At 36.9% G+C, this 24226-nt stretch overlaps 1 pseudogene; it reads left to right on the forward strand.

Moving 5' to 3' along the window:
• Nucleotides 1-19589, forward strand: part of LOC118931438 (succinyl-CoA:3-ketoacid coenzyme A transferase 1, mitochondrial-like) — a 29329-nt pseudogene extending 9740 nt beyond the window's left edge.
• The last annotated feature ends 4637 nt before the right edge of the window (nucleotides 19590-24226 follow it).

Raw genomic sequence — 24226 nt, forward strand, 5'->3', positions numbered from 1 at the left:
GAAAGTGTCTCTGAAGAGGTAGTTGCTGGAAACTTCCCCAATCTGGGGGAGTAGATAGTCTCTCAGGCCATGGAGATCCACAGATTTCCCAACACAAGGGACCCAAGGAAGACAACACCAAGACATACAGTAATTAAAATGGCAAAGATCAAGGATAAGGGCAGACTGTTAAAAGCAGCCAGAGACAGAAATAAGATCACATACAAAGGAAAGCCCAACAGGCTGTCATCAGACTTCTCAGCAGAAACTTTACAGGCCAGAAGGGAGTGCCATGATGTAATTAATGCCATGAAGCAGAAGGGCCTGGAACCAAGATTACTTTATCCGGCAAGATTATCCTTTAAGTTTGAAGGAGGGATTCAACAATTTCCAGATAAGCAAAAGCTGAGAGAATTTACCTCCCACAAACCATCTCTACAGTCTATTTTGGAAGGACTTCTATAGATGGAAGTGTTCTGAAGGTTGAACAGCTGTCACCAGAGGTAATAAAACCATAGTAAAGAGTGTAGAACAGCTAATTACTAAACAAATGTAAAATTATATTCACTATTCCCAAAGTCAATCAACGATAGACAAAAAGTACCGAATATGATACCTAATATACAAAAAATGGAGGAGGAAGAAAAAGGAGGAGAAACAGAAAAGAACCTTGCAGATTGTGTTTGTAACAGTATACTAAGTGAGTTAAGTTAGACTCTTAAATAGTAAGGAAATTAACCTTGAACCTTTGGTAACCATGAATCTAAAGCCTGCAATGGCAATAAGTACATACCTATCGATAATCACCCTAAATGTAAATGGACTAAATGCACCAATCAAAAGACATAGACTTACTGAATGGATAAGAAAACAAGACCCATCTATTTTCTGCTTACAAGAGACTCGCCTCAAACCCAAAGAAATGCACAGACTAAAAGTCAAGGGGTGGATAAATATATTTCAGGCAAACAACAGGGAGAAAAAAGCAGGGGTTGCAGTACTAGTATCAGACAAAATAGTCTTCAAAACAAAGAAAGTACCAAGAGATAAAGAAGGACAATACATAGTGACAAAGGGATCAGTCCAACAAGAGGATACAACAATTACAAATATACATGCACCCAACAGAGGAGCACCAGCATATGTGAAACAAACACTAACAGAACTTAAGGAGTAAAATAGAATGCAATGCATTCATTTTAGGAGACTTCAACACACCATTCACTCCAAAGGACAGATGCACCAGACAGAAAATAAGTAAGGACACAGAGGCACTGAACAACACACTATAACATAGGGATCTAATAGATATCTATAAAACTCTACACCAAAAAGCAACAGGATACACATTCTTCTCAAGTGCACATGGAACATTCTGTAGAATCAACCACATACTAGGCCACAAAAAGAGCCTCAGTAAATTCAAAAAGATTGAAATTCTACTAACAAATTTTTCAGACCACAAAGGTATAGAACTCGAACTAAATTGTACAAAGAAAGCAAAAGGCCCACAAACTCATGGAAGCTTAACAAAATGCTCCTAAATAATCAATGGATTAACGACCAAATTAAAATAGAGATAAAGCAATATATGGAAACAAAGTTAGCAGAAGGAAGGACATAATAAAGGTCAGAGAAGAAATAAATAAAATTGAGAAAAATAAAAGAATATAAAAAATCAATGAAATTAAGTGCTAGTTCTTTGAGAAAATAAACAAAATAGATAAGCCTCTAGCCAGACTTATTAAGAGAAAAAATAATCAACACACATCAACAGAATCAGAAACGAGAAAGGAAAAACCATGATGGACCCGAGAGAATACGAAGAATTATTAGACTACTATGAAAACCTATATACTAACAAGCTGGAAAACCTAGAAGAAACGGAAAACTTTCTAGAAAAATACAAGCTTCCAAGACTGATCAAGGAAGGAACACAAAATCTAAACAAACCATTTACCACCAATGAAATGGAATCAGTAATAAAAAAAACTACCCAAGAACAAAACCCCCAGGCCAGATGGCTTTACCTCAGAATTTTATCAGACATACAGAGAAGACATAATACCCATTCTTCTCAAAGCTTTCCAAAAAATAGAAGAGGAATATTTCCAAAAAATATTCCCAAACTCATTCTATGAAGCCAACATCACCTTAATACCAAAACCAGGCAAAGACCCCACAAAAAAAGAAAATTACAGACCAATACCCCTGTTGAACGTAGATGCAAAAATACTTAACAAAATATTAGCAAACTGAATTCAAAAATACATCAAAAGGATCATACACCATGACCAAGTGGGATTCATCCCAGTGATGCAAGGATGGTACAACATTCAAAAATCCATCAACATCATCCACCACATCAACAAAAAGGACAAAAATCACACAATCATCTCCATAGATTCTGAAAAAGCATTCGACAAAATTCAACATCCATTCATGGTAAAAACTCATAGCAAAATGGGTATAGAGGGCAAGTACCTCAACATAATACAGGCCATATATGATAAATCCACAGCCAACATCATATTGAACAGTGAGAAGCTGAAAAATTTTCCTCTGAGATCAGCAACAAGACACGGATGCCCACTCTCCCCACTGTTATTCAACATAGTACTGGAGGTCCTAGCCATAGCAATTAGGCAAAACAAAGAAATACATGGAATCCAAATTGGTAAAGAAGTTAAACTGTCAATATTTGCAGATGACATGATATTGTACATTACAAACCCTAAAGACTCCACTCCAAAACTACTAGAACTGATATCGGAATACAGCAAAGATGTTGGATACAAAATTAACACACAGAAATCTGTGGCTTTCCTATACACTAACAATGAACTAGTAGAAAGAGAAATCAGGAAAACAATTCCATTCACAATTGCATCAAAAAGAATAAAATACTTAGGAATAAATATAACCAAGGAAATGAAAGGCCTATACACTGAAAACTATAAGACACTTTTAATAGAAATAGAAGAGGACACTAACAAATGGAAACTCATCCCATGCTCCTGGCTAGGAAGAATTAATATCATCAAAATTGCCATCCTCCCCAAAGCAATGTACAGATTTGATGCAATCCCTATCAAATTACCAGCAACGTTCTTCAATGAACTGGAACAAATAGTTCAAAAATTCATATGGAAACACCAAAGACCCCGAATAGCCCATGTAATCCTGAGAAAGAAGAATAAAGTGGGGGGGGGATCTCACTCCACAACTTCAAGCTCTACTACAAAGCCACAGTAATCAAGACAAGTTGGTACTGGCACAAGAACAGAGCCACAGTCCAATGGAACAGAATATAGACTCCAAACATTAACCCAAACATATATGGTCAACTAATATTCGATAAAGGAGCCATGGACATACAATGGGGGAAATGGCAGTCTCTTCAACAGATGGTGCTGGCAAAACTGGACAGTTACATGTAAGAGAATGAAACTGGATCACTGTCTAACCCCATACACAAAAGTAAATTGGAAATGGATCAAGACTTGAACGTAAGTCATGAAACCATAAAACACTTAGAAAAAAACATAGGCAAAAATCTCTTAGACATAAATATGAGTGACTTCTTCTTGAACATATCTCCCAGGGCAAGGGAAACAAAAGCAAAAATGAACAAGTGGGACAATATCAAGCTGAAAACCTTCTGTACAGCAAATGACACCATCAGTAGATCAAAAACGTATCCTACAGTATGGGAGAATATATTCATAAATCACAGATCCGAGAAAAGGTTGACATTCAAAATATATAAAGAGCTCACACACCCCAACAAACAAAAAGCAAATAATCCAATTTAAAAATGGGCAGAGGAGCTGAATAGATAGTTCTCTAAAGAAGAAATTCAGATGGCCAACAGACACATGAAAAGATGCTCCACATCACTAACCATCAGAGAAATGCAAATTAAAACCACAATGAGATATCACCTCACACCAGTAAGGATCACCACCATCCAAAAGACAAGCAACAAAAATGTCAGCGAGGTTGTGGAGAAAGGGGAACCCTCCTACACTGCTGATGGGAATGTAAACTAGTTCAACCATTGTGGAAAGCAGTATGGACGTTCCTCAAAATGCTCAAAATAGAAATACCATTTGACCCAGGAATTCCACTTCTAGGAATTTACCCTAAGAATGCAGCACTCCAGTTTGAAAAAGACAGATGCACCCCTATGTTTATCACTGCACTTTTTACAATAGCCAAGATATGGAAGCAACCTAAGTGTCCATCAGTAGACGAATGGATAAAGAAAATGTGGTACATATACACAATGGAATATTACTCAGCTATAAGAAAAAAACAGATCCTACCGTTTGCAACAACATGGATGGAGCTAGAGGGTATTATGCTCCATGAAAAAAGCCAGGTGGAGAAAGACAAGTACCAAATGATTTCACTCATATGTGGAGTATTAGAAAAAAGGAAAACTGAAAGAACAATACAGCAGCAGAATCACAGAACCCAAGAATGGACTAACAGTACCAAAGGGAAAGGGACTGGGGCAGATGGGTGGGAAGGGGGGGATAAGGGCAGGGTGAAAGAAAGGGGGCATTTCAATTAGCATGTATAATGTGGGGGAAGTCACAGGGAGGGCTGTGCAACACAGAGAAGACAAGTAGTGATTTTACAGCATCTTACCATGCTAATGGATAGTGACTGTGAAGTGGTATGTGGGGGGGACTTGGTGAAGGGGGGAGCCTAGTAAACTTAATGCCTTTCGTGTAATTGTAGATTAATGATACCAAAATAAAAATAATAAAAAATAAATAAATAAACAAATGAAACACAGTTAATAGAAGGTGGGACTAAAGGGATTAATATATAAATTAAGTAATATAGAAATCAAATGTACAAATACATATGACCTGATTGTTTCTCCTACAACTCCTGATGCATGATCAAAAACAGAATGAGTAAAGGCAAAAGAGTCCCTACAACCCGTGATCACCCTCACATGGTTTTGGTATCCTCGAGGAGCGTCACACCCTAGGGCTCGACTCAAGTTCAGATAATGGTTGTGTGTTGATCAAGTGTTGAACCACCTACTCAAAATTCTTTGGATGTTTGGGTTCATTTGCTCAATAAATATGAGGAGTGCCTTTTCGGCATTACTCTTGCACTATTATGCCTTGAGTACCCTGGCTGGTCCTTTCAGGTCTTCGATATCTCATCGCATCTCCTCCCTTATCTGTGGGTCAGAGACAGGGAGGGACCAACAAGAAAACGAGGGCCATAATAATGATCACAGCAGAAATAAATAAAACAAAGCAGAGGAAACAGTAGGAAAAAATCAGGTAAACCAGGATTGGTTCTTTGAGAAAATAATATAGATAAACACATAACCAGACTTATCAAGAAAAGAATGTACACACAAACAAAATCAGAAATGAAGAAGGAATAATCACAATGGACACCACTGAAGTCCAAACAATTATCAGAGAATACTATGAAAAAATATATGCCAATAAATTGGACAAACCTAGAAGAAATGGACAAATTCCTAGAAAAATACAACCTTCCAAAATTGACCCAGGAAGAAACAGGAAATCTGAACAGACCAATTACTAGCAATGAAATTGAACTTGTGATAAAAAGAAATCCCAAAAAACAAGTGCTTGGATCCAGATGGCTTCACAGCTTAATTCTAACAAACACTTAATGAAGAACTAAAACCCATCTTTCTTAAAGTATTCCAAAATGTAGAAGAGATTGGAATACCTCCAGACTCATTCTATGCGTCCACCATCACTCTAATCTGAAAACCAAAGACACCACAAAAAAAGTAAATTATAGACCAATGTTCCTGATGAACATAGAGGTAAAAATCCTCAACAAAATATTCACAAACTGAATTCTAAAATACATTTAAAAAATCATCCATCATGACCAAGTGAAATGTAGTCTAGGGATCCAAGGACGGTACAATATTGATAAAACAATCAGTATCACACACTGCATTTACAAAAAGAAGTATAAAAACCACCTGATGATCTTAATTCATGATAAAACCTTTCAAGAAAATGGGTATAGACGGATATTCATCAACATAATAAAGGCCATAAATGACAAACCCATAGCCAATACTGAATATGAAATACCTGAAAGCTTTCCCTCTAAGATCAGGGAACAAGACAAGGATGCCCATTCTCACCACTTTTATTCAACATAGTACTAAAGGTCCTAACCACAACAATCAGACAACACAAAGAGATAAAAGGCATCCAAATTGGTAAGGAAGAAGTTAAATTCTCACTATTTGAAGATGACATGATATTATACATAGAAAACCCTAAAGACCCCATCAATAAACCATTAGAACTGATAACTGAATTCAACAAATTTTCAGGATACAAAATTAGTACACAGAAATTTGTTGCATTCCTATGTACTAACAGCAAACTAGCAGAAAGAGAAATCAGGAAAATAATTCCATATATAATTGCACCAAAATAAAATAAAATACCTAGGAATCAACCTAATCAATGAGGTGAAAGACCTATACTCTGAAAACTATGAAATACTCATGACAGAAATTCAAGAAGACACAAATAAATGGTAATATATCCAGTTCTTGTGGATAAGAAGATTTAATATTGTCAAAATGGCCATCCAGTTCAAAGCAATTTAGAGATTCAATGTAAATCCTCTCAAAATACCAATGCCATTTTTCAATTAACTTGAATAAATAGTTCTAAAATTCTTATGGAGCCAGAGATGGGTAAGATTCCTCAAGGGAGGAACAACCTAAGACAGGCACAGTCACAGGGGGGCCATCTGGTGAGAAAATGGGGAGCAGCAGAGGTGAGGCTTAGAACCTCCCCCCTCCTGTTCTGAGAGAAATCTTCTGCATACGTGGATGTTTTATTGCCCTTGTCTAGCTTGGATTAACACATAGTCTACAGGCACACACCTGATCATCTACATTTGCTCTCTTACAACACTAAACTATGTTTTCTACCTTTATCATGTATCTACCTACCACTTCAGCATTTTATTAAAAATAATAATAATAAAGAGAGAAATGTGGTATCCACATATAAATCAAGTATAAAAATCAAATGAGTATTCATATTTGAACTGTTTATAGTTCATAATGCATGAGCAAAACCGAAAGCTTCTGTGATGACTGCCCCTGTAATGTTCACCATGTAACTTATTCACTATGTAAGAATTTGTTCTCCATGTAAGAACTTGTTCGTTATGCTTCAGAAGAATGGAGACTGAAGAAAATTAGGCTTGGGGTGGATTAATGATTGTGCATTGAGCATTGACCCCCTATACAGAATTTTATTGTTGTTAACAACCATTTGATCAATAAATATGAGAGATGCCCTCACAAAATATATATATATATATATATATATATATATATATATATATATATACACTTCCAATTGTAAAATAAATAAGTAACCGGGATGTAATGTATAGCATAAGGAATATAGTCAAAATATTGTAACAACTTTGTATGGTGATAGCTGGTACCTAGAATTATCATGTATATAAATGTTGAATCACTGTGTTGTACACCTGAAACTAATGGAAAACTGTGTGTCAACTACCCTTCAATAAAAAATAATTATCTAAAAAAAAACAACAACAGGGATTTGACCAAAAGGTTTGTAAAACTTGTTATAATCATGAAAATCTACAGGAATGCTGTGAAACCCAGGCTTGGGAAACTGATCTTGATCAGAACACAGGTTTTCAACCTCTGGGTTTTATACCAGTCACTCTGTTAATAGAAATGTAGACTTTTTTCTGGAAAAGACACATATAAAAAAAAAAAAAGAAATTCTTATGGAACCACAAAAGACCCCGAATAGCCAAAGCAATCCTGAGAAAGAGGAGCAAAGCTGTGGATATTATGTTCCAAGATGTCAAGCTTCTACAAAGCCACAGTAATCAAAACAGTTTGGTCATGCAGAAGAACAGACACATACAAGAGTGAAACAGTATAGAGAGCCCAGATATGCACCAACACATATATGGTGAATTAATCCACAATAAAGGACTCATGAATATACAATGGGAAAAGACATCTGCTTCAATAACTGGTGTTCAGAAAACTGGACAGATATATGCAAGAGTATGAGTCTAATTCCATACATAAAAGTAAACTTGAGAGATGGAGCCAAGATGGCGGCATGAGTAGAGCAGTGGAAATCTCCTCCCAAAACAACATATATCTATGAAAATATAACAAAGACAACTCTTCCTAGAATAAAGACCAGAGGACACAGGACAACATCCAGACCATATCCACACCTGCGAGAACCCAGTGCCTCGTAAAAGGGATAAGATACAAATCCCGGCCCGGCGGGACCCAAGCGCCCCTCCCCCCAGCTCACAGCGGGAGAAGAGTAGGCAGAGTGGGAGTCAGAGGGAGCCCAGGACTGCTGAACACCCAGCCCCAGCCATCCAGACCAGAGCACAGACACAGTGCATGTGCGGGGCCCTGGATACTAGGGAAAGAGGGCAGCAGGACCGGTGAGCGGGTACCGGAGGCCTGGCGCCGGAGGACATAAGAAAAGCGAGCGACCATTTTCATTTATTTTTTTGCTGTTTTGTTTTGGCGAGCCCTTTTTGGAAGTCTTAAAAGGATAGGGACCCCAATACTAGGGAAACAGGGCAGCAAGACGGGTGACCAGATGCCTGAGGCTGGTGCCACAGAATAAAGAAAAACGAGCGGCCATTTTTTATTTTTTTATTTTTTTATTTTTTAAATTTTAAAATTTTATTTTTGTGTGTGTGTGTGTGGTCATTGTTTGGTTTTGGTGGGTGCTTTTTGGAAGTCTTAAAGGGGCAGGGCAGGACAATTAATCCAGAGATAGGGAATCTGGGGATCTCTGGGCACCCTAATCCCCTGGGCTGCAGGGAGCACGGAAGCCCCTTACGGAGATAAATAGCCTCCCGAACGCTCCCCCTCCAACGCCACCCCACCACTTTGGAGCAAGAGCCCGAGCCAGGCCACGCCCACAGCAAAAGCGGAGATAAATTCCATAGCAGCCAGGCAGGAAGCAGAAGCCCTGTCTGTGCACCGCTACCCAGCACAAGCCACTAGAGGTCGCTGTTCTCCCAGGGGAGGAGGGCCACAAACCAACAAGAATGAAAGTTCTCTCAGCCGTCACTCATCCCAGCTCTGCAAACTATTTCTATCACCATGAAAAGGCAAGATTACAGGCAGACAAAGATCACAGAGACAATGCCACAGAAGAAGACCGACCTAACCAGACTTCCTGACAAAGAATTCAAAATAAAAATCATAAACATGCTGACAGAGATGCAGAGAAATATGCAAGAGATATGGGATGAAGTCCGGAGGGAGATCACAGATGCCAGAAAGGAGATTACAGAAATGAAACAAACTCTGGAAGGGTTTATAAGCAGAATGGATAGGATGCAAGAGGTCATTGATGGAATTGAAACCAGAGAACAGGAAGGCATAGAAGCTGACATAGAGAGAGATAAAAGGATCTCCAGGAATGAAACAATATTAAGAGAAATGTGTGACCAATCCAAAAGGAACAATATTCATATTATAGGGGTACCAGAAGAAGAGAGAGGAAAAGGGATGGAAAGTATCTTGGAAGAAATAATTGCTGAAAACTTCCCCAAACTGGGGGAGGAAAAAATCGAACAGACCACGGAAATACACAGAACCCCCAACAGAAAGGATCCAAAGAGGACAACACCAAGACACATAATAATTAAAATGGCAAAGATCAAGGACAAGGAAAGAGTGTTAAAGGCAGCTAGAGAGGAAAAGGTCACCTATAAAGGAAAACCCATCAGGCTAACATCAGACTTCTCGACAAAAACCCTACAGGCCAGAAGAGAATGGCATGATATATTTAATGCAATGAAACAGAAGGGCCTTGAACCAAGGATACTGTATCCAGCACGACTATCATTCAAATATGATGGTGGGATTAAACAATTCCCAGACAAACAAAAGCTGAGGGAATTTGCTTCCCACAAACCACCTCTAGATGGGAGAACTCCTAGAAAGACCACAGAACAAAACACCCAACAGATGAAGAATGGAGGAGGAGGAATAAGAATGGAGAGAAGAAAAGAATCTCCGGACAGTGTATATTACAGCTCAATAAGCGAGCTAAGTTAGGCAGTAAGATACTAAAGAGGCTAACCTTGAACCTTTGGTAATCACGAATTTAAAGCCTGCAAAGGCAATAAGTACATATCTTTCAATAGTCACCCTAAATGTAAATGGACTGAATGCACCTATCAAAAGACACAGAGTAATAGACTGGATAGAAAAGCAAGACCCATCTATATGCTGCTTACAAGAAACTCACCTCAAACCCAAAGACATGTACAGACTAAAAGTCAAGGGATGGAAAAACATATTTCAGGCAAACAACAGTGAGAAGAAAGCAAGGGTTGCAGTACTAATATCAGAAAAAATAGACTTCAAAACAAAGAAAGTAACAAGAGATAAAGAAGGACACTACATAATGATAAAAGGCTCAGTGCAACAAGAGGATATAACCATTCTAAATATATATGCACCCAACACAGGAGCACCAGCATATGTGAAACAAATACTAACAGAACTAAAGGGGGAAATAGACTGCAATGCATTCATTCTAGGGGACTTCAACACACCACTCACCCCAAAGGATAGATCCACCAGGCAGAAAATAAGTAAGGACACGGAAGCACTGAACAACACAGTAGAGCAGATGGACATAATAGACATCTATAGAACTCTACATCCAAAAGCAACAGGATATACATTCTTCTCAAGTGCACATGGAACATTCTCCAGAATAGACCACATACTAGCCCACAAAAAGAGCCTCAGCAAAATCCAAAATATTGAAATTCTTCCAACCAACTCTTCAGAGCACAAAGGTATAAAACTAGAAATAAATTCTACAAAGAAAACAAAAAAGCTCACAAACACATGGAGGCTTCACAGCATAATCCTAAATAATCAATGGATCAACGAACAAATTAAAACAGAGATCAAGGAATATATAGAAACAAATGAAAACAATAACACAAAGCCCCAACTTCTGTGGGACGCAGCGAAAGCAGTCTTAAGAGGAAAGTATATAGCGATCCAGGCACACTTGAAGAAGCAAGAACAATCCCAAATGAATAGTCGAACATCACAATTATCGAAATTAGGAAAAGAAGAACAAATGAGGCCTAAAGTCAGCAGAAGGAGGGACATAATAAAGATCAGAGAAGAAATAAAAAAAATTGAGAAGAATAAAACAATAGAAAAAAATCAATGAAACCAAGAGCTGGTTCTTTGAGAAAATAAACAAAATAGATAAGCCTCTAGCCAAACTTATTAAGAGAAAAAGAGATCCAACACTAATCAACAGAATCACAAATGAGAACAGAAAAATCACGACAGACTCCACAGAAATACAAAGAATTATTAAAAACTACTATGAAAATCTATATGCCAACAAGCTGGAAAACCTAGAAGAAATGGACAACTTCCTAGAAAACTACAACCTTCCAAGACTGACCAAGGAAGAAACACAAAAGTTAAACAAACCAATTACGAGCAAAGAAATTGAAACGGTAATCAAAAAACTACCCAAGAACAAAACACCTGGGCTGGACGGATTTAACTCGGAATGTTATCAGACACACAGAGAAGACATAATACCCATTCTTCTTAAAGTTTTCCAAAAAATAGAAGAGGAGGGAATACTCCCAAACTCATTCTATGAAGCCAACATCACCCTAATACAAAAACCAGGCAAAGACCCCACCAAAAAAGAAAATTACAGACCAATATCCCTGATGAATGTAGATGCAAAAATACTTAATAAAATAATATCAAACTGAAATACAAAAGTATATCAAAAGGATCATATACCATGAACAAGTGGGATTCATCCCAGGGATGCAAGGATGGTACAACATTCGAAAATCCATCAACATCATCCACCACATCAACAAAAAGAAAGACAAAAACCACATGATCATCTCCATAGATGCTGAAAAAGCATATGACAAAATTCAGCATCCATTCATGATAAAAACTCTCAACAAAATGTTAATAGACGGCAACTACCTGAACATAATAAAGGCCATATATCATAAACCCACAGCCAACATTATACTGAACAGCGAGAAGCTGAAGGCTTTTCCTCTGAGATCGGGAACTAGACAAGGATGCCCACTCTCCCCACTGCTATTTAACATAGTACTGGAGGTTCTAGCCACGGCAATCAGACAAAACAAAGAAATACAAGGAATCCAGATTGGTAAAGAAGAAGTTAAACTGTCACTATTTGCAGATAACATGATACTGTACATAAAAAACCCTAAAGACTCCAACCCAAAACTATTAGAACTGATATCGGAATACAGCAAAGTTGCAGGATACAAAATTAACACACAGAAATCTGTGGCTTTCCTATACACTAACAATGAACCAATAGAAAGAGAAATCAGGAAAACAATTCCATTCACAATTGCATCAAAAAGAATAAAATACCTAGGAATAAATCTAACCAAAGAAGTGAATGACCTATACTCTGAAAACTACAAGTCACTCTCAAGAGAAATTAAATAGGACACTAACAAATGGAAACTCATCCCATGCTCGTGGATAGGAAGAATTAATATCGTCAAAATGGCCATCCTGCCCAAAGCAATATACCGATTTGATGCAATCCCTATCAAATTACCAGCAACATTCTTCAATGAACTGGAACAAATAATTCAAAAATTCATATGGAAACACCAAAGACCCTGAATAGCCAAAGCAATCCTGAGAAAGAATAATAAAGTAGGGGGGATCTTGCTCCCCAATTTCAAGCTCTACTATAAAGCCATAGTAATCAAGACAATTTGGTACTGGCACAAGAACAGAGCCACAGACCAGTGGAACAGACTAGAGACTTTAGACATTAACCCAAACATATATGGTCAATTAATATTTGATAAAGGAGCCATGGACATACAGTGGCGAAATGACATTCTCTTCAACAGATGGTGCTGGCAAAACTGGACAGCTACATGTAGGAGAATGAAACTGGACCATTGTCTAACCCCATACACAAAAGTAAATGCAAAATGGATCAAAGACCTGAATGTAAGCCATGAAACCATTAAACTCATGGGAAAAAACATAGGCAAAAACCTCTTAGACATAAACATGAGTGACCACTTCTTGAACATATCTCCCCGGGCAAGGAAAACAACAGCAAAAATGAACAAGTGCGACTATATTAAGCAGAAAAGCGTCTGTACAGCAAAAGATACCATCAATAGAACAAAAAGGAACCCTACAGTATGGGAGAATATATTTGAAAATGATAGATCCGATAAAGGCTTGACGTCCAGAATATATAAAGAGCTCACACGCCTCAACAAACAAAAAACAAATAACCCAATTTAAAAATGGGCAGAGGAACTGAACAGACAATTCTCCAAAAAAGAAATTCAGATGGCCAACAGACACATGAAAAGATGTTCCACATCACTAATTATGAGAGAAATGCAAATTAAAACTACAATGAGGTATCACCTCACACCAGTAAGAATGGCTGCCATCCAAAAGACAAACAACAACAAATGTTGGTGAGGCTGTGGAGAAAGGGGAACCCTCCTACACTGTTGGTAGGAATGTAAACTAGTTCAACCATTGTGGAATGCAGTATGGAGATTCATCAAAATGCTCAAAACAGACTTACCATTTGACCCAGGAATCCCACTCCTAGGAATTTACTCTAAAGACGCAGCAATCAAGATTGAGAAAGACCAATGCACCCCTATGTTTATCGCAGCACTATTTACAATAGTCAAGAATTGGAAACAACCTAAATGTCCATTGGTAGATGAATGGATAAAGAAGATGTGGTACATATACACAGTGGAATACTACTCAGCCATAAGAAGAGGGCAAATCCTACCATTTGCAGCAACACGGATGGAGCTGGAGGGTATTATGCCCAGTGAAATAAGCCAAGCAGGGAAAGTGAAATACCAAATGATTTCACTCATCTGTGGAGTATAAGAACAAAGGAAAAACTGAAGGAACAAAACAGCAGTGGAATCACAGAACCCAAGAATGGACTAACAGGTACCGAAGGGAAAGGGACTGGGGAGGATGGGTGGGTAGGGAGGGATAAGGGGGGCGAGGAAGAAGGGGGTATTAAGATCAGCATGCATAGGGGGTTGGGAGAAAGTGGAGGGCTGTACAACACAGAGAAGACAAGTAGTGATTCTACAACATTTAGCTATGCTGATGGACAGTGACTGTAAAGGGGTTTATAGCAGAGACCTGGTATAGGGTAGAGCCTAGTAAACATAATATTCTTCATGTAAGTGTAGATTAAAGATAACAAAAAAGAAAAGAAAAGGGGGATTACTCCATGATAGGATAAAACTAACTGTAAATCAATGATTAATGCATGCTTTAAATATCCTTAACTTTGATCACTTAAAGGGTGTCAGATGATCGGCTATGGAGGTACACTTTTCTGATAATATTCCTTTCTCTTAAAAAAAAAAAAGCAGTTCCTGTGTGGTGACCTCCAATGAGTTCTACACAATGGTATAAAGGGCAGATCAAAGTGTGGGCAAATGGTCTGTTTGTGTTTATACAGAGGATCAAAGCCTAATTTGGCTACCCAGAAAATGAACTAAGATACGATATGAAGAAGAACTTCCAACATCAGCACTCTCTGGAAGACTCATGCCAGAAGATGATCATCAAAAATCCTCAACAAAGATCCAGGCGATGCTGCAGTTGTAGCTGCATTCATCCCACTGGTTCCTGTACTTGCCATTGGAATGAAGGAGATATCTATGCTGGCCTGTGCATACAGTAAAACAACAAATTTGACTGGATCTATACTGATGGAACTATACCAAGAATTAGGAGAAGTGCAAGTTGCAGCGCTCCAAAATTTTGCGACTATAGACTATCTACCGTTAAAAGAACATATGGGATGTGAACAATTCCCAGGAATGGGCTGTTTTAATTTGTCTGATTTCTCTCAGACTGTTCAAGTACAGTTGGACAATATCCATCATATCATAGACAAATTTTCACAAATGCCTAGGATGCCTAACTGGTTTTCTTGGCCTCACTGGAGATGGCTGGTAATTATAGATCTGCTTTGGTTATGTAACTGTATTCCTGTTATGTTAATGTGTGTGTGCAATTTAATTAGTAGTTTAAAACCTATACATGCTTATGTTACTCTACAAGAAGATAGGTCAAAGAAATAATCAATCTCCCCATGTTTTCTTCTGTCTGCTACCTCTATAGCTTTTCTTCTTCCTTCCTAATTACAACCCTTAAATAGAATTCGTGCCTCACATCGAATTTACTGAGTATCATAATTCCTCCAAGTGCTAAAGATACCTCAAGACAAATGCTGGGCATAGAAGCCTCAGGGCATAAATCTGCATAGAAGTAAAAAGCTAACCTTTTCCAACAATATGGCTTCTCTCTCACTTACCAACTTTACATCTCCCTGTATGGCCCCGGAAGATGACTGGTTAGCCAGAGATGGGTAATATTCCTCAAGGGAGGAACAACCTAAGACAGGAACAGTTGCAGGGGGGCCATCAGGTGAGAAATTGGGGATCAACAGAGGTGAGGCTTAGAACTTCTCCACCCCTGTTTTGAGAGAAATCTTCTGCATCCATGGATGTTTTGTTGCCCTTGTCTAGCTTGGATTAACACATAGTCTACAGGCACACACCTGATCATCTACATTTGCTCTCTTACAACACTAAACTAAGTTTTCTACCTTTATCTTACATCTACGTACCACTTCAGTATTTTATTAAAATTAATAATAATAATAATAATAAAGGTAGAAATGTGGGATCCACATATAAATCAAGTATAAAAATCAAACAAATATTCATATTTGACCTGATTGTTTATGGTTCATAATGCGTGATCAAAACTGAAAGTTTCTGTGATGACTGCCCTTGCACTGTTCACCATGTAAGAACTTATTCACTATGTAAGAATTTGTTCACCATGTAAGAACTTGTTCATTATACTTTAGAAGATTGGAGACTGTTGAGAATTAGGCTTGGGGTTGATTAATGATTGTGCATTGAGTCTCTTATACAGAATTTTATTGTTGTTAACAACCATTTGATCAATAAATATAAGATATGCCCTCTCAAAAAAAAAAGTAAACTTGAAATGGATCTAAGACCTGAATGTAAGATATGAATCCTTAAAACTCTTAGAAAATATTATAGGCAAAAATCCTTTGAACATAAATACAGGTGATTTTTTCCTGGACTTATCTCCTTATGAAAAGGAAACAAAATAAATATGAACACTAGGACTACATCAAACTACAAAGGTTATGTACAGCAAAGGACACCATCAGCAGAACAGAAAGCAACCTCCCATATTGAAGAATATATTCATAAACTCATTCAGTAAAGGACTAACATCCAAAATATACAAAGAACTCCTATGCCTCAACACCCAACAAATAACCTGGTTAAATAATGGGCCAAGGACCTGAATAGATATTTCTCCAAAGAAATACAGATTTTCAAAAGGAACATGTAAAGATGATCCATATCACTAATCATCAGGGAAATACAAATCAAAACCACAATGAGATGCCACCTCACACCAGTTACAATGGCCACTATGCAAAAGACAAGAAATAACAAAAATTGGCAAGGATGTTGAGAAAAGGGAACCCTCCTACACTATTTGTGGGAATGAAAATTGCTACAACCCACAACCACTGTGGAAAGCAGTATGGAGGTTTCTCAAAAAACTAAAAATAGAAATACCATTTGATCCAGTAATTCCACTTCTAGGAATTTTCCTGAAGAAAAAATCTCTGATTCAAAAGAAATACACACCCCTACGCTTATTCTTGCATTTTTTTACAATAGACAATATATGGAAGCAATCTAAGTGCCCATCAGTAGATGAATGGATGATGGAACATATGCACAATGGAAATTATTCAGCCATAAAAAAGAAATTCTGCTGTTTTCAACATGGATGGTTCTAGAGAGTATTATGCCCATTGAAATAAGCCAGGTGTAAAAAGACAAATACCATATGATTTCACTTATTTGTGAAATATAAAAACAAAGCAGAACAGAGTTAACAGCTGTAGACTCATAGACAGTGAGACGTGACTAGTGGTTACTGCAGTGGAAGGTTTGGGAGTATGGAGAGGTTGAGCGGGGAAAGGGGCAAAAAAATTCTCAGTCATAATATAAGTTGGTCACAGGGATAGTAATACAACATAGGCAATATAGTCAATGATTCTGTAATATCTACATATGTTGACAGTAATCGCATTAGTAGTGGTGAGGATTTAATAATACGGGTAACTGTTGAGCCACTGTGTTGCATGCAACACATAGCTATACAACACAGTGGTTCAACAGTTACCCCTATTAAAAATACTTCAATTTTTAAAAGTAGTAAAATCAATTACTTTGAAAAATTGTGAGACTCACTATATCATGTGTAAAAGAGGACATCAAATAGATAAATCATGAAATGGGGAGTTAAAAATATAGTGCTGTTAGAATGTGATTGAATTTAAATGACCATTAACTTAATATAGGCTGTTATAAATGTAAGCTAACTCTAAAGTCCTTGTTCACAAGGGAAGAAGAAAGGATCATAAAATGTATTAAAATGTATTAAATGTATTAAAAGGGTCATTCATCACAATGAAGTAGGATTTATTCCATGGGTGCAATGATGGTTCAATACCCACAAATCAATATGAGACACTACTTTAATAAAAGACAGGATAAAAACCATGTGATCATCTTAATAGATGCTGAAAAAGCATTTGACAAAAATAAACCAGCATCCTTATATGACAAAAATTCTCAGTAAAGTGGGTATAGAGGAAAGAATATACCACAACATAATAAAGGCCATATATGAAAAATCAAAGCTAACATTATACTCAATGCAGAAAAACTAAAAGCTTTTCTCTAAGATCAGGAACAAGACTAGGATGCCCACTCTTGCCACATTTATTCAACACAGTACCATAGGTTCTAGCCATAGCAATGAGACAAGAAAGAAAATAAAAGGCTTCAAAATAGGTAAGAAATAATAAAACTGTCACTATTTACCTGAAGACTACACCTAAAACTATCAGTGTTAATAAATTAATTAAGTGAAGTTGCATATTACATATACTAACAGAAAAAGAAATTAAGAAAACAGCCCCATTTACAATTGTATCAAAAAGTATGAAATACTTAGCAAGAAATTTAACCATGGACAAAAAAGACCTCTACTCTGGAAACTATAGGACACTGATAATAGAAAATGAAGACACAGGTGCCTTGCCCTAGTATTATGGTAACAAGGAGGGGTTCCTGACTGTTCCTGGAACTGCAGTTCAGGGATGTGGCCCAGCAGCTTGTTCTAAAATGGCACCTTTAAACAAAATGGCTTCATTTTAGCTGGTTTTGGAGGATCACCTATGCTACAGAGGCATCTGCATATCATATTTAAGTCTATGGGACTAGATGAGTGCCGAGGGCTGGAGTGCAGATAGAAAATTCCCTTTCTGCATTTAAAGGTAGGGAAGAGGAAAAAGAGCGGCAAAGAAGAATTGGAAAGAGTATCTACTGAATGAAGAGAAAACCCAGGTGAGGGACTTTAATGGTCATAATTTTGTTTGAAGGAAGTTATTACAGGGGAATTTGATTGGTGAAAGCTTGGAAGGTGGAAAGAGCAGGAAATGTGATTTTCAGGAAAAGTACAAGTAATTGCAATCTGCCGACATGAAAAGCTACAGCAATCACAGTGGTAGAGGTTGAAGAAATTGTGGATATTGGATCACTTGCCCCAGGAGACATCCATATTCCTAGGATTTATGTACATCACCTTATAAAGGAAGAAAAATATGAGAAAAGAATTGAGTGTTTATCAATCTGGAAAGAGGAAAATGTAAAAACCAAATCCAGTAAACCTGAAGATAATGTAAGCTCTTGAATTTGAGGATGGTATGTATGCTAATTTAGGCATAGGAATCCCACTTCTGGCCAACAATTATCAACCCAAATATCAATGCTTATCTGCAAAATGAAAATGGAGGCCTGGGTTTGGGTCCATATCCATTACAAAATGAAGTATATGTAGAGCTAATCAATGCAGGCAAGAAAATGGTTACTGTTCTACCAGGAACCTCTCATTCCTCAGGCAATGGATCATTTGTGATTATTAGAGGGGAATGTGTCAATCTCACAATGGTAAGAGCAATGCAGGTTTCCAAATACGGTGACCTGGCTAACTGAATGATACTGGGAAGATGGTGAAAAGAATGGGAGGTGCTATGGATCTGGTGTCCAGTGCTAAACCAAAGTGGTGGTCACCATGGAGCACTCTGCAAAGGGAAATGCACATAATATCATGGAGAAATATACATTTGGAAAGCAAAGTGTCCACCGCATCATTATTGAAAAGGCTGTGCTTGACATGGACAACAAGAAAGGGCTGACTCTGATTGAAATCTGGAAAAGTCTGACAGTGAATGACATAAAAAAAGAGTACTGGGTGTAATTTTGCAGTTTCACCAAAAGTCATACCAGTGTGGCAGATCTCAAGTTGAAATGTGGAATAGACATTTATGCTAGGTTATGTGTTTTTCATTTTAACCACATAGGGTTTCATTGAAAGGCCATCAATAATCATAATTGTATATTTAACAAGCAGCTTTTGACATTTTCTTCTGTCATTTTATGCTTTCTGCAGCCATATAGACTTTTTTTCTTGAGAATGATGCGACATTTTAATGAAAAACAAAAAGAAAAAATATAAGTAAATATCTTTTTTGTTTCATAAGTGTTGAGAAGTCTGTCTTTACAAATGGTGCTCACATTGGATTTATCTTCATCTTCTTTGGTATGTACACTAAATTGTGCTCAATTTGTGTCAAAATGGGTCCTTAAGAAGAGTTTCATTGATGTGTTTTCTCTCCTAACTAAATCATGACATGCAGAAAAAAAATGAATGACGGAAAAAATTACTCCACCCAGAGTATATCCAGGGTAGCTTTATACTAGTCCTGAAAGATAACATATATGTGAGTTTTGATTAGGAGAAACAATGTTTAACAATTATGTTTTTCCTTCAGCCTTCTCTGAGTTTTCCTTTGGAGTCCCCGATTTTGTGATAACATCTTGTTTCCCTAGAACATCTCTCCTCCTCCTGCACTTTTTGTAACTAAATAGAACTAAATTCCATGAAAACAAGCAGGAATATCTGTGTGAGAGGAGTAGCTGGTTTGTGGGAGAGACTGAAGGGTATAAGGTCTATAGGGGCTGACATCCTACCATGAGGTTGCCTTTATAAACCAACCATCTGCGCTTTGCCAAAGAATAAGGTTTATTGTAGGAAAGGGCTATAAGCCTAACTGATCTAGTCAGTTTTCTCATTTAAAAATAGTACTGCATGTCTATGTATGTAGAAGGTCTTTAAGATTCTTTCTCTATATTATTAAGGCCCGTTGGGCTACTTGTACAATACCTCCTCTTATCCAAGAGAGACTGTAGGATAATTTATCCATAGTCACAATGACAGTAGATTTTTTTAAAGGCTTTCTTATTTCTGCTCAGAAAAGTTTTGTAATAATGAATGCCTTTTTCTACAGAACAGTGTTCTTCTGCCTAGGCTACTTCCTTGAACAAAGTACTTTTAATTTAGCTTTATCCTATTAGGGGAAATAATGGTAAGTAAATCCAGGATTTAAAGAACAGTGAACTTTCATTGTTAGAAAACATGGTAGATTGGGTTTTGTAAGGAGTTTCTCAGTGGTATCCTCAGTACCAAACATTTCCCCAGAAGGTATACCAAGTATCTTGGATATCAAGTGGAAGAAAAGTTCAGTTACCTGAAAACAGTCCAGGCAGCTGCCCTCTACACAGAGGTAAGCATGGTACAGTGTAATATATCATACTTTGGGTACCAGGTTTAGGAAGTTACACGTTTTTACGTGATGGTTTACATTGACATTTTCTCTTTGAGTACAGCTACGTTTGTGTCATATACAGTATTAGAAGGAGGAGAGAGGCTTTTTTGTAAGTATCATACTCTATATATAAAATATTCTTTCTGTCTGGCTGCATGCTTGAAAGTGTATTCTCCTGATACTGGTAAAAAGGACTCTTAGAATTTGTGAGGACAGGAGAGTAATATATATCTATGTTAGAGGTATGATTTGGAAAAATGTATGTTATTGATGGTTACTATATTTGCAGACTTACTTGCTTATCATTACAGTCTGTTACTTTAAGGTAATGTGATTCTAAGAATGTTTCCAACTTTGAGTGGCAAAGTCAAAATATACGACTTTATAATATTCCTGATCAAAGAGTACCATGGATGTTAAGAAATGCATTAATAGATATAGTAAATATTTCAAAGTAAAAAAATGAAGACACACATAAATAGAAAGATATATTGTATTCACAGATTAGAAGAAATAATGTTAAAATACCCATGCTACCCAAAGAAATCTACAGATTCTTTGAAATCCCTATCAAAATACCAATGGTATTTTTCAATGAACTAGAGCAAATTACCCTAAAATTCATATGGAACTATGTTTAGTACACATGGTGTGGGGGATCACGGGAAGAACAGTGTATCACAGAGAAGGGACATAGTGGATCTCTGGCAAGTTGCTGCACTGATGGACAGTTACTGCATTGGGGTATGGGTGGGGACTTGATAATATGGGTAAATGTAGTAACCACATTGTTTTTTCATGTGAAACCTTCACAAGAGTGTATATCAATCATACCTTAATAAAAATTTTAAAAAATTCATATGGATCTACAAAAGACCCCCAGTAACCAAAGCAATCCAGAGAAAGAAAAAAGTTGGCAGTATTACACTCCCTAACTTCAAATTATATTACAAAGCTACAGTAATCAAAACAGTATGGTGCTGACACAAAACATACCCATAAATCAATGGAACAGAAAAGAGAGCCCAGATATAAACCCACACATGTATAGTCAATTAATGTATGATAAGGAAGCCATGAATATGCAATGTGAAAAAGACAGACTCTTCAATAACTGATGTTAGGAACACTGGACAACTTTATGCAAGGGAATGAAACTGGATTACTGTCTAATTCCATACACAAAAGTAAACTTGAAATAGATTAAAGACCTAAATGTAAGACATGAAAGCATAAAACTCAGAGAAGAAAACATAGGCAAAAATCTCTTAGACATAAGTATGAGCAATTTTTTTCTGGACACATCTCCTCAGGCAACAGAAACAAACGCTCTGTACAAAAAAGGATACCATCAGCAGAACAAAAAGCCATCCTACAGTATCAGAGAATATATTTGTAAATAACTCATCTGATAAGGAGTTAACATCCAAAAGATATACAAGAACTCACACACTTAAACACCCAAAAAACAGATAACCTGATTAAAAAATGGGTGGAGGACCTGAACAGACATTTCTTCTCCAAAGAAGAAATACAGATGGCCAACAGGAACATGAGAAGATGCTCCAGATCACTAATCATAAAAAAAAATGCAAATCAAAACCACAATGAGATATTATCCCACAACAGTTAGAATGGCCAATACCCAAAGAAATGAGAAATAACAAGTGTAGGCAAGGATGTGGAGAAAAAGAACCCCTCCTACAGTGAAGGTTGTAATGTAAATTGGTGCAGTCACTATGGAAAGCAGTATGGAGGTTCCTCAGAAAACTAAAATTAGAAATACCATACCACCCAGTAATTTCACTTCTAGGAAATTAACTGAAGAAAACAAAATCCCTGATTCAAAATGACATATGCACTCCTATGTTTATTCTACGTTTATTGCTGCATTATTTACAACAGCCAAGATATGGAAGCAACTGAAGTGTCCATCAATAGAAGAATGGATAAAGATGTGGTACTTATACACAATGGAATATTATTCAGCCATAAAAAAAGAAATTCGGCCATTTTCGACAACATGGATGGACTTAGAGGGTATTATCCTAAGTGAAACAAGCCAGGTGAAGAAGGACAAACACCATATGATTTCACTTATTTGTGGAATCAAAAACAAAACAAAACAGAATAGCAGCAGACACATAGACACTGAGAATTGACTGGTGGTTACTGCAGGGGAGAGGTTGGGGTGGATTGGTAGGGAGGGTGAGGGAGATAAAGGTACAATAAGATTCTCAATTATAATATAAGTAGGTCACTGGGATGATAGTATAGCATGGAGAATATAGTCAGTGATTCTGTAACATCTTCCTATGTTGACAGATAGTAACTGCATTAGTTAGGGTGAGGATTTAATCGTACAGATAACTATTGATGCACTGTGTTGCATATTTGGAACCAATATAAGATTGTATATCAACTATACTTCAATAAAAAATTTTAATGTCCACACTTCCCAAAGAAATCTACAGATTCAAAACAATCCCTATCAAAATACCAATGGCATTTTTCACTGAACTGTTACAAATAATCCTAAAATTCAATCACAAAAGACCGTGCAGTGTATATAAATATAAACCCTGAAAACCAAAGCAATCTTGAGAAAGAAGAACAAAGCTGAAGCTGATTTCAAGCTGTACTACAAAGATATAATATTTAAAACAGTGCTGTACTGGCACAAAAATAGACACATAGATTCATGGAACAGAATAGAGAGCACAGAAATAAATGTACACTTATATGGTCAATTAATATGTGACAAAGTAGAAAAGAATTATACAATGGGTAAAGTCTCTTCAATAAATGGTGCAGGAAAAAACTGGACAGCTACTTGCAAAATAATGAAACAACCACTTCTTATACCAAACACAAAAATAGTTAAATGTATTAAAGATGTAAATGTAATACTTGAAACCATAAAACTTCTAAATAAAACATAACCAGTAAACTCTGGTGCATCTGCCTTAAAATTTTTTTCTGGATACATCTCCCCAGGCAAGGGAAACAAAAGCAAAAATAAACAAATTGGACTTCATCAAACCTTAGCTTCTACACAGCAAAGGATGCCATCAACAATACAAAAAGGCAATATGCTGAGTAAAAGAATGTATTTACAAATCATATATCTGATGAGGAATTGACACCCAAAATATAAAAGGAAATCATACATCTCTACCCCAAAAACAAACAAATAATCCAATTAAAAAATGGACAGAGGACCTGAATAGACATGCTTCTTCCAAAGAATACATACAGATGGCCAACAAGCACATGAA

This window comes from Manis pentadactyla, chromosome X, assembly GCF_030020395.1.
Source record: "Manis pentadactyla isolate mManPen7 chromosome X, mManPen7.hap1, whole genome shotgun sequence".
Taxonomy (NCBI): domain Eukaryota; kingdom Metazoa; phylum Chordata; class Mammalia; order Pholidota; family Manidae; genus Manis; species Manis pentadactyla.